Source organism: Rutilus rutilus (genome assembly GCF_951802725.1).
Source record: "Rutilus rutilus genome assembly, chromosome: 3".
Taxonomy (NCBI): Eukaryota; Metazoa; Chordata; class Actinopteri; order Cypriniformes; family Leuciscidae; genus Rutilus; species Rutilus rutilus.
This window is the reverse complement of record NC_140211.1, coordinates 42,945,370-42,956,206: the sequence shown is the minus strand read 5'-3', so window position 1 is coordinate 42,956,206 and position 10,837 is coordinate 42,945,370. Positions and strand designations below refer to the sequence as shown.

The following is a 10,837-nucleotide window of genomic DNA, read 5'->3' as shown; positions in this document are numbered from 1 at the left end:
ATATATCCAGATCTATACAGATGGAGCTAAGAATCCAGAGACAGAAGCAACAGGATTGGGGGTAGTGATACCGGATAAAGGAACAGGAATCAATAGGAGGACATCTAATAAATTAGGGGTATATACAGTGGAAATACTGGCAATATTAATTGCATTACGATGGGTAGAAAGAACGGGACAGAACAAAGTTTTGGTATGCTCAGATTCATCATCAGTATTAACAAGCTTAAGATCATTCAAATCCAAAAGTCGTCAAGATATTCTGTTTGAAGTACTCCAGTCAGTAACAAGAATAGTAAATCAAGGTAGACAGGTAAAGTTTATATGGGTACCAGGACATGTAGGGATAAGGGGGAATGAATTGGCAGATAAATTAGCAAAAAGGGCATTAACAAAGGGAAATATAGAAATGCAAGTTAGTATTAGTAAAGCAGAGGTTAAAAGTGTGATATGGGAGAAAATAAATCAAAAGTGGCAAGAAAGTTGGGATAGAGAGGGGAAAGGGAGACACTTATATCAAATTCAAAGGGACGTTAAAGATACAAGGGTTGGAAGTGGAAATAGGAGAGAAGAAATGGTGATATCTAGATTAAGATTGGGACATTGTTTACTAAATAAAACGCTTAAATTGATAGGGAAACATAATACTGGACTATGTGATGGATGCCAGGAAGAGGAGTCAGTAGAGCATATTGTTTTGAGATGTAGTAGATATGGAGCTCAGAGAGAGATGATGAGGAATAAGTTGAGGGAGATGGGAGTTCAGAACATTACATTAAAAGGGCTATTGAGCAGTGATAGGGTTCAGACTAGAATTCTTATGACTTTCTTAAGAGAAATAGGGGTTTTTAATAGGATATGAAGAAATGTAGTATTGAGGAGGGTTAAAAGTATAAATATTGTTGTTGTCATGATTATAATAATAATAATAATTATTATTATTGTTTTGCAGAATGACTGGGAAGTGTGTGTGTGTGTGTGTGAGTGGGGAAGGGGATTTAGTCTGTAAACCTATTTTCTGGTTCACACTCCGGAGCAGAAGGTGGCGGAAATGCACCAATAAGCTGGATGCCAACCGCCGTTAAATAGTAACAAGAAGAAGAAGAAGAAGGTGAGTACATTGCATTTAATAGGTAAGAGTCCAACAGGTTTATGTGAGGCATGTGAAGTTAGTGAAACAGTTGAGCATGTAGTAATGCACTGTAGGAGATATAATGTTGAAAGGAAAGAGTTGAAGGAGGAATTAAATAATATAGGAGTTAAGTTCACTATTCAAAATGTATTAAAGTCAGATAGGAGTATAATAAATCTAATGGTAGAATATTTGGGAAATACTGGGTTAAATAAGCGCATTTAAATTAGGTTTTTTTTTTTTTTTTTTTTTTTTTTCTTCTTCTACCTGTCATGGGGGCTGAGAGTAGACGGAGGAGCTGAACACGCAGCGCCGGATGAAACTCTATGAAGCCTCTGTGCGGGTAAATAGAGGTTATAGTTGTGTCAATGGTCCATTTCCTAGATAGGTGGCGGTAATGCACATATCTGTCTGCGATCCGCCGTAAAAAAGCAAGAAGAAGAAGAAGAAGCTAACCACATACAGCTGCTAGCGCAACTTACTTGCATAGAAATCCTCCTACCACCTAATTCGCCTAAGTGATAGCAGATGTGCTCATTACAAACAGTACAGTTTGTTTGTAAAATTGTTCCAATCCAATGGCCATATGCAGATAATGTTGTCATTCACTGGTTTTTAAAAGTAACTGGGTAAATGCCATATTCAAATAGCCTAGCCTATAGCATTTAGCTGAGCTCGAACAATGCACGGCAAATTTCAAATCTTGCATAATGAATGACGTATTTCCGTAGCCTATACTGATTGGACGACGGTCATTGAATGGATGATAAAGGTGTACATGCCATAGACTGGTACACCGCTAAGAGAGCCAGTTTCACAAAAGTTTGACAACATTTCAACGTTGGATTTCAATCACAAAGGTAAGGTTTTTACTACTTGATATGCTGTTGGACTTGGACTCTTGTTATTTTATAACATTCACAATGTCAAATTGTAACAGTGATTAGTTGGCTAACTTTATTTTAGATCCAGCTATTTTAAATATAAATTCTCAGTAAATGCATTTAATACCAGCCACTCCGTGAATAATACACACCTGACTTGACAACTTAAAAAGGGTATGGTTCATTTGGTAATTATTTTTTTATTTTTATTTTTATTTATTTTATTTTTTTATGGTAAAGATGACCTTTGCATGGAATTGCCCTGTGGTTAACCCCAAAATGAAAAGTCTGCAACAACATCATGAGGGAATAGATTATAGAACTTTAATTTTGGGTGAACTATGTCTTGTGTATGTAAATTGTACATATATTGCATTCATCCATTATAATCATCATTGCTTCATTGCTGATGAAGATCATTTCTTTGCCAGCAAGAGACTGGAAAAAACATGCAGACAGAATTCAGGATCATTCAGAAGTTGTTGCAGCACCGCAAATACCGTCACCACCACTGACTATGGTAGACGCCCTGAGAACTCCATCCAGACACGCATATGGTATTACAAGTCCCAACACCTCTAGGAATAATTTAAGTCCATGTACTAGTGCAATTGGAGACGGAGACAGCACCTGTTGCAGTTCTTCATGTGTTTGTAAGTATACACAACTTCATCTTTTAATTCAACTAAAAAGTAAAGCGCAACTAAACAATTTTAACAAAACCATAAAGAGTTCTGTTAAACTTAAAAGAGCCCACTGTTAAGTTGTTTTATTTTAATTGTTTTTCTTTGGATGGTTGTAAAGTGGGTAAATATTTAAGATTTAACTGACACTTTATCCTACCAAACACTATATGAAAAAACAAGCTTCAAGTTTATGCTCATTTATTATTTTTGTATTTTGCAGCACTGCTGACTTAAGTTTTTAAAGCACAAGAGGTCATCAAGCAACAACTTGTCATGGTTCTTAAAAATCAGCAAAAACAGAACATGCTCAGTCGCAGAGTGATGAATGTCCAGACATTAGTTCATTCAACCTTCCTTTGTCAGATTTAACTGATCTGGAAAGGCTTGAAAATCAAATAAAGGATCAGCCAGAACAAATTAAGAAGTTGGTAAGTTCAAGCACTTGCATTTTTCACACAATTTGTCTTGTATGTATTATATTTTTGTGTATACTCTGTTATTGTTTTGTGTGTGTGTTTTAAAAAGGTAATCTATTTTGGAATTCTTGGTGGGTTTTCCACTAAAGAAGCTGTGTGGTGTATCCTGGGAAAGCTTTTGTTGAACTTTTGTCAGTAAGTTGATTTTATATGTACTCCAGCACATAGAGGCTGCTATACTGTCTGTTGTGTAAGACTACTTTCATATGAATATGTTGAATATGTTTTGGGTTTTTTTCTTCTAAGGGTTTAAGTAACATTGTCTTTTCTGATCTGTAGTTAGAGGGAAAAAAATCCATCATGTAGGTTGCACTTGTTTGATAACAATCATGTTATTTATTTTTATCAACACTGTGTTGCACGACAAAGTATAACTATCTATTTGACTATTGTTTTCTATATACAGATGCAGTGAGGACAAATGCCCATACCAAGATGTCCACTGATAAAGAGGTGGGAAAATGTATAACAAGATTGCTACAACTTGCTCCTGACAGGGATGGAGGAAGGAAGGAAAGAGCTAAATCTAACAACGTGCTTTGAGCAGGCTTCAAGAAGGCTTTTAAGATGTTCCTTCATACTTGTGCGCTTTTTACACAGGCACTTTTTTTTATTTTTTTTTATTAAAGTTTTTTTAAAAACTTTAGGATGTGTTTTAGGATATTTCTTAACTTGTGCAATGTTATGTTTCTCATGTTCAAATTATTTTAATGTGTTTCTTTACACCTGTGCAGTGTGCACTTTTTTTTTTTCTTTTCTTTTTTGATGCAAGTTTATTTCTTTATAATACTGTAATTGCCTAAATGACTTGTGTGTTTTTAAGTTGTATCTTGAGATGTGCAATTTTATAAATAAATATGTTCTTCATATTTTCTGGCCTTGGTTTATATCATTTGCAACAATTATGGGATAAATATTAAAATGTTTTAAGTTTTATGTTTGCATTTTATTCAAAAGTTAGTATACATATAAGTTTTGGATTGACTTTATCATTTTCTTTCATATCAATACAAAACTGATTACATGGGTTATTCAAGAAGCAACAATAAAGGTAGTCATAATAACATGGCAAGATTGAATCGCGCCAGCTCCGGCGTACAGTGCGCATTAGTGACGGCCCGATTCCGGGTTGATTGCGGCAGTGTCGGCAAGTTAACGGCTGCCGCATCTGGGCCGATTGATTCGGACCGGAATCGGCCAGTGAGTAAACAGGCATCCGGCACGAGTGCGGCAGAAGGAAGCGGGCCGACGGGTAAATCTCCGGCAGGTGAGAATCTAACCGGATCTGGCCCGAGTGTATTTTGCTATCTGTATTTTGCTATCTTTTTGTATCTTACTACACTTTCAGAATATGTGAATAACTCAAAATGCCCCAGAACCGACTTGTGTCCCTACTTTCCGTGACTGGTCACATTTGTATACTCGTACAATCGAGTATCATACAAATTTGACAACTTGTTAAATCTTGTGAATTATTAAGACTTTCAGACTATGTTTGTACTGATTGGGCTATGGGTTTTGTAGTATCCTGATATTTATGTTATACTTGCCTGCAGTTCCACTCCACACCACAGATGGTGCAGTTGACCTCCAGGACCATGTGGGTTCTGGGAGTGGATGTAAACAGAAAGAGGAAGTGATAACTCGGTGTATGAATGCTCTGTTATGTGATGAGCCAAGCAATAAAATAATCAGTACAGTCATCGTGAGTGATTTAGTCTTTATAATACTTAAGTTACCACATATTGGCGACGAGGATATCGGAGGGATGAAATAAGTTCATTTTGAAGACGGATGACACTGGATGAGTTTAGAGAGAGCTGACGGTGAGAGAGTGAGAGGCTAGCATTGGACTGGAGGATTTACGGAAACAAACGCAAAGATGACGACAATGATAGGCACTCTGTCTGCTTTTGACGTGAAGGAGCAGACATGGGAAGAATATTGTGAGATACTAGAGCAGTTTTTTGAAGCTAACGGAATTGATGATGGAGAAAAGCAGAGAGCTATCCTCATCAGCGTGGTGGGACCAGCCACATACAAGCTCATAAGGAACCTGGTGAGTCCAGATAAGCCCAGCTCGAAAACATACGGTCAGTTGAAAACTTTAATGAAAGAGCATTTCAACCCAAAACCGAGCGAAATAGTGCAGAGATACAAATTTGACTCGCGCTACCGCCAGCCTACCGAGACCGTCAGTGCATACGTAGCAGAACTGAGACGATTAGCACATGATTGTAACTATGGTGTTACGCTGGAACAGATGTTAAGAGACCGACTTGTGTGCGGTATTAACGACAGAATTCAAAGACGCTTGCTATCTGAAACAGACTTGACTTTTGAGAGAGCATTCAAAATTGCAGTAGCTGCAGAAGCTGCTAATAAAAATGTTCAAGACCTCCATAAAGCACCGTTAGTAGCATGCAACAGCATGAGGACGGAGGGAACACTAAAAAAGGAGGGAGAATGGAAAAAGAGAGATAAAGAATGCTACCGATGTCATGGAAAGCAACACAGCGAAGTCGAGTGTAAATTTAAGGACGCAAAGTGTCACTGCTGCGGGAAAGTAGGACATATAGCTAAAGCTTGCCGAAATAGAAATAAAGAAGGTGCACGTCCCAGTGAAAAGAAAACATACAGAGCAGAGAAAACATACAGTGCAGAGCGGCGTTCACGTCCACATCGATCACATAACGTAGACTGTGAAACGCAGGATGGTGATAGATCCGAAGAGGAAGCATTCACATTAAACTGCATGGAAACTGAAACATCAATTCAGAGAATAAAACCGTTTGAAGTGAGGATGGAAGTGAATAAGAAGGCAGTACCCTTTGAGATTGATACAGGATGCAGTGTAAGCATAATGAATGAGATGAAGTTCAATGAGATGTGGAACGAAAAGCAACGTCCGCAAATAAGACAAACTAAACTTCTACTGAAGTCGTACACAGGGGAGAAAATCAAAGTAGTGGGGGTAGCCAAAGTGGAAATCAACTACGAGCAGCAAGTAAAGACGTTGCCCCTAGTGGTGGTTAAAGGTACAGGACCTAGCTTGTTAGGAAGAGGATGGCTAGAGGCTCTAAAGTTGAAGTGGGAAGAAATAAAAAAGGTGAGAACAGAGGCACAGAGTCTACCGGAAGTGCTCATGAGAAATGAGGATGTTTTCAAGCAGGAGTTAGGCAAGTTAAAAGGCATGAAAGCAACAATTCGAGTATCTGCGGAAGCACATCCTAAATTCTATCGGCCCCGCTCCGTCCCTTATGCTATGAGGGCAAAAGTCGAAGAGGAGATAGACAGGCTGCTGAAGGAGGACATCATAGCTCCCGTTAAATACGCTGAATGGGCCGCGCCCATAGTTCCTGTCTTGAAGCCAAATGGGTCAGTCAGAATATGCGGAGATTACAAACTAACCATTAACAGTGCCTCCTCACTAGAGCAATACCCTATTCCCCGTGTTGAAGACCTGTTCAATACTCTGTCGGGAGGGAAACAGTTCTCCAAGCTCGATCTAAGCCACGCCTACCAACAGATCGTAATGGATGATGCCTCAAAGAAATACCTCACAATAAACACACACCGAGGCCTGTTCACCTACAATAGGCTACCTTTCGGAGTCTCGTCAGCTCCCGCCATCTTCCAACGAACGATGGAAAACCTACTACAAGGCCTTCCAAGAGTGGCTGTGTACTTAGACGACATTATTCTGACGGGGAGAGATGAAGTCGAACATCTGAGCACGCTGGATGAGGTACTTAGGCGACTGAAAGACGCTGGCCTACGACTTCACAGAAGCAAATGTGCGTTTCTACAAAATGAGGTGGAATATCTAGGGCATGTAGTTAATGCTGAAGGCTTACATCCCGTACAGAGCAAGGTGAAAGCCATAGAGGAAGCTCCATCGCCCACCACAGTAACTGAGCTAAAGGCCTATTTAGGTCTTTTGAATTACTATAACAAGTTTCTCCCTAGTCTAGCTACACGCTTAGCCCCGTTACACAAGCTACTGAGGAAAGATGTTTCGTGGGCCTGGAACAAGGAGCAGGAAGAAGCTTTCCAGAACTCAAAACAGTTGCTGAAATCAGCTAAAGTCCTGGGTCACTATTCAGCGGACAGAGACTTAATGCTTGCGTGTGATGCCTCTCCATACGGAGTAGGTGCCGTACTGTCACATGTCATGGAAGACGGTAGTGAAAAACCTTTAGGCTTCATGTCACGCACGCTAACACCAGCAGAGAAGCGCTACTCTCAGCTCGATAAGGAGGGGTTAGCCATCATTTTCGGGATAAAGAGGTTTCACAAATACATCTACGGACGAACATTCACAATCACCACTGACCACAAACCACTGATATCACTTTTTCATGAGAAAAAGCCGGTGCCACAGATGGGGTCACCAAGAGTACAGAGGTGGGCGACACTCCTCAGAGCTTATGAGTATAAGATCATATACAAACCTGGGCAGGAACATGCAAATGCAGATGCACTGAGCAGATTACCACTGCCACAAACAGAGGAAGAGGACGAGACAGAGCAGGTCCTCATGCTGGAGGTCATGGAGGATCCACCAATCACGACAAAACAGGTTAGACAGTGGACAGCTAAGGACGAAACACTCTCCCAAGTGCTAGTCTGGTGTCTAAAAGGATGGCCGAGAGAGGTGGATGCAGTGTACAAACCCTACAGTCAGAGAAAACTGGAGCTGAGCGTGAAAGATGGGTGCGTGCTCTGGGGGGCCAGAGTGGTCATTCCGCAGAGGAGTAGGAAAGCCATTTTAAAGCAGTTACACCACACACACCCAGGAATATCGAGAATGAAGGGCTTAGCACGTTCATACGTTTGGTGGCCTGGGATGGACTCCGAAATTGAAAAGGAAGTGCAGTCCTGCCATACATGTCAGGAAAGCAGGAACCCTCCAGCAGGAGCACCGCTACATCCATGGGAATGGCCGGAGACACCCTGGAGCAGACTGCATGTGGATTACGCCGGCCCGTTTCTAGGAAAAATGTTCCTTGTCATTGTAGACGCACACTCCAAATGGATTGACGTGTACCCAGCAAGTACCGCAACAAGTCAAGTGACCATTGAAAAGCTCAGACAGTGCTTTAGCATACACGGCCTGCCCCAGACCTTAGTATCAGATAATGGAACTTGCTTCACAAGCCAAGAATTTCAAGCATTCTTAAAACAGAATGGCATACAGCACATAACATCCGCTCCATTCCACCCGGCGTCGAACGGCCTAGCGGAAAGAGCTGTACAGTCGTTCAAACAAGGAATAAAGAAAATAAAAGGAGACACTCTGGAAACAAGAATAGCTAGATTTCTGTTTAATTACAGAATCACACCGCAAACCACGACCTGATTGTCACCAGCTCATGTCCAGGAGATTGCGCTCAACACTGGATCTTCTACTGCCTGATGTGAAGTCAAAGATACGTAAGAAACAACTCAAGCAGAAAGAACAACATGATGCACACAGTAAGTGGAGGAGTTTTTCTCCTGGGGATGAGGTGTACACCCGAAACTACAGTCATGGACCCCGTTGGGTACCAGCGGTCGTTGAAGAGAGCAAAGGACCTGTATCCTATACAGTACAAACAGGAGACGGACGAGTCATGAGACGTCATGTCGATCAAATAAAAAAACGGCATACCATAGTGACTGGTGAAACGCCTATGCCCGAGAGAACAGAGGAGCCTACCAGTCTTCAGGTCTCTGATACAGTATGGGAGGCCCTGCCTGCAGACTCTGCCATCATCACTTCGGTCAGAGAGAGAATAACTGCTTCTGAGACAGCCCAAGCACACCCCTCAGTTGTTGAACAGACAGAAGCCGAAGTAGATCCACTACCTGTGCTGCGCCGCTCCGAGCGCACAAGACAGACTCCTACTTACCTGAAAGACTTTGTGAAATAGTAGTGAGATCCCTCAAGTCAGAGCAAGAATGCGCTCTGGGACTCACTGGAAGGATGGCAGTCTACCCACCTTCCTAGTCTGTTTATTTGTTTTAACTCTGTTCAAAGAGTCAAAAAAAAAAAAAAAAAGAAGAAATGCATGTTCATTGCAACAATGTGATCAGACTATCTAGAGGTCTTTACTGTTGATTTGGGTTGTTTCTGTGGGTTAACAGGATAAAGTATAATGTCACCCTTACAGTACTTTGGGAGTAGTTTTTCTCTTAAGAGGGGAGGGATGTAGTATCCTGATATTTATGTTATACTTGCCTGCAGTTCCACTCCACACCACAGATGGTGCAGTTGACCTCCAGGACCATGTGGGTTCTGGGAGTGGATGTAAACAGAAAGAGGAAGTGATAACTCAGTGTATGAATGCTCTGTTATGTGATGAGCCAAGCAATAAAATAATCAGTACAGTCATCGTGAGTGATTTAGTCTTTATAATACTTAAGTTACCACAGGTTTTGTGAGAAAAGTTTTAAGAAACAACAAATGCTTGATAAAATGTTTGATTTAGGGTTAAAACCAACACATACCATTGTGAATATTTGCCTTTGCAGCTTTCCGTCTCCTCCAAGTCAAGTCAAGTCAAGTCATTTTCATTTATATAGCGCTTTTAACAATGTAGATTGTCTCAAAGCAGCTTTACAGAGATAAATGTATAATTTAACGTAAGATTGTTTTGGCTTTATAGCGGTTCTTTAATAAAGTTATTTTCCAGCTAAAGTTAGTTTTGATTGATTCGCTTCCGTCGCAACGATCATTTGTTTTTAAATTAGGGCCGCCAAGACGACACCATTCTCTCTACACAGACTTTAAACGCGAACCTGTGAGAAACGCTGATGGCGTTCAGATGCGCATTAAGAACGGGTTCTATAGTTATGTGCGTTTGAATATATGTGTGCAGGTTTGGAATTCCCTGCAAACCAAGCCTAAACAAATTACTGGTGTTTCCTTATAGTTTTGATTCAGAATTTTATTTTATTTTATCAATTCGGGGTAGATACGCAAATTGAGTTTTCCCGACGACGCGTTATCTGTAGAGTGGCAAAGGGATCCTCCATAGGGAGAGACTAGTTGGCACTTCAGCACTGCGTTGACATCGGGTCCAGGCGAAGGTCCTTCATCAGATCTGGAAACGGCCTGGATCCGGCAGGCTGCGGGAAAACCTTGGGATAAACAAAGACACTAAAATTAGCGTAGATGCCATTCTTCTCATGATGTAACAAGTACATCAGGATTTATGGGAAGTGTTCCCGGTTCCAGCTGACCTAATCTATGCAGCCTAATATTGAATTATAGAAGTCTATAATGTATTATGTGAACGCTATGTCAAAGAGATGTGTCTTTAATCTAGATTTGAACTGACAGAGTGTGTCTGCTTCCCGGACAATGGTAGGAAGGCTGTTCCAAAGTTTTGGTGCTAAATAGGAAAAGGATCTACCGCCAGCAGTCGATTTAGATATTCTAGGTATTATCAACTGGCCGGAATTTTGAGATCGCAATAGACGTGAAGGAGTATAATGCGTTAAGAGCTCGCTCAAGTACTGCGGAGCTAAACCATTTAGTGCTTTGTAAGTAATCAGCAATATTTTAAAATTGATGCGATGTTTAATAGGGAGCCAGTGCAGTTTTGACAGAACCGGGCTAATAGGGTCATACTTCCTGGTTCTGGTAAGAACTCGAGCTGCTGCGTTTTGAAC

At 40.8% G+C, this 10,837-nt stretch overlaps 1 long non-coding RNA gene across 1 annotated transcript; it reads left to right on the top strand.

The window, feature by feature from the left end:
• Positions 1–1,605: 1,605 nt before the first annotated feature.
• Positions 1,606–4,047, top strand: LOC311288294. The gene is made up of 5 exons (XR_014626915.1): positions 1,606–1,992; positions 2,448–2,669; positions 2,923–3,130; positions 3,228–3,313; positions 3,585–4,047. It is a non-coding gene; the product is annotated as an uncharacterized lncRNA (long non-coding RNA).
• The last annotated feature ends 6,790 nt before the right edge of the window (positions 4,048–10,837 follow it).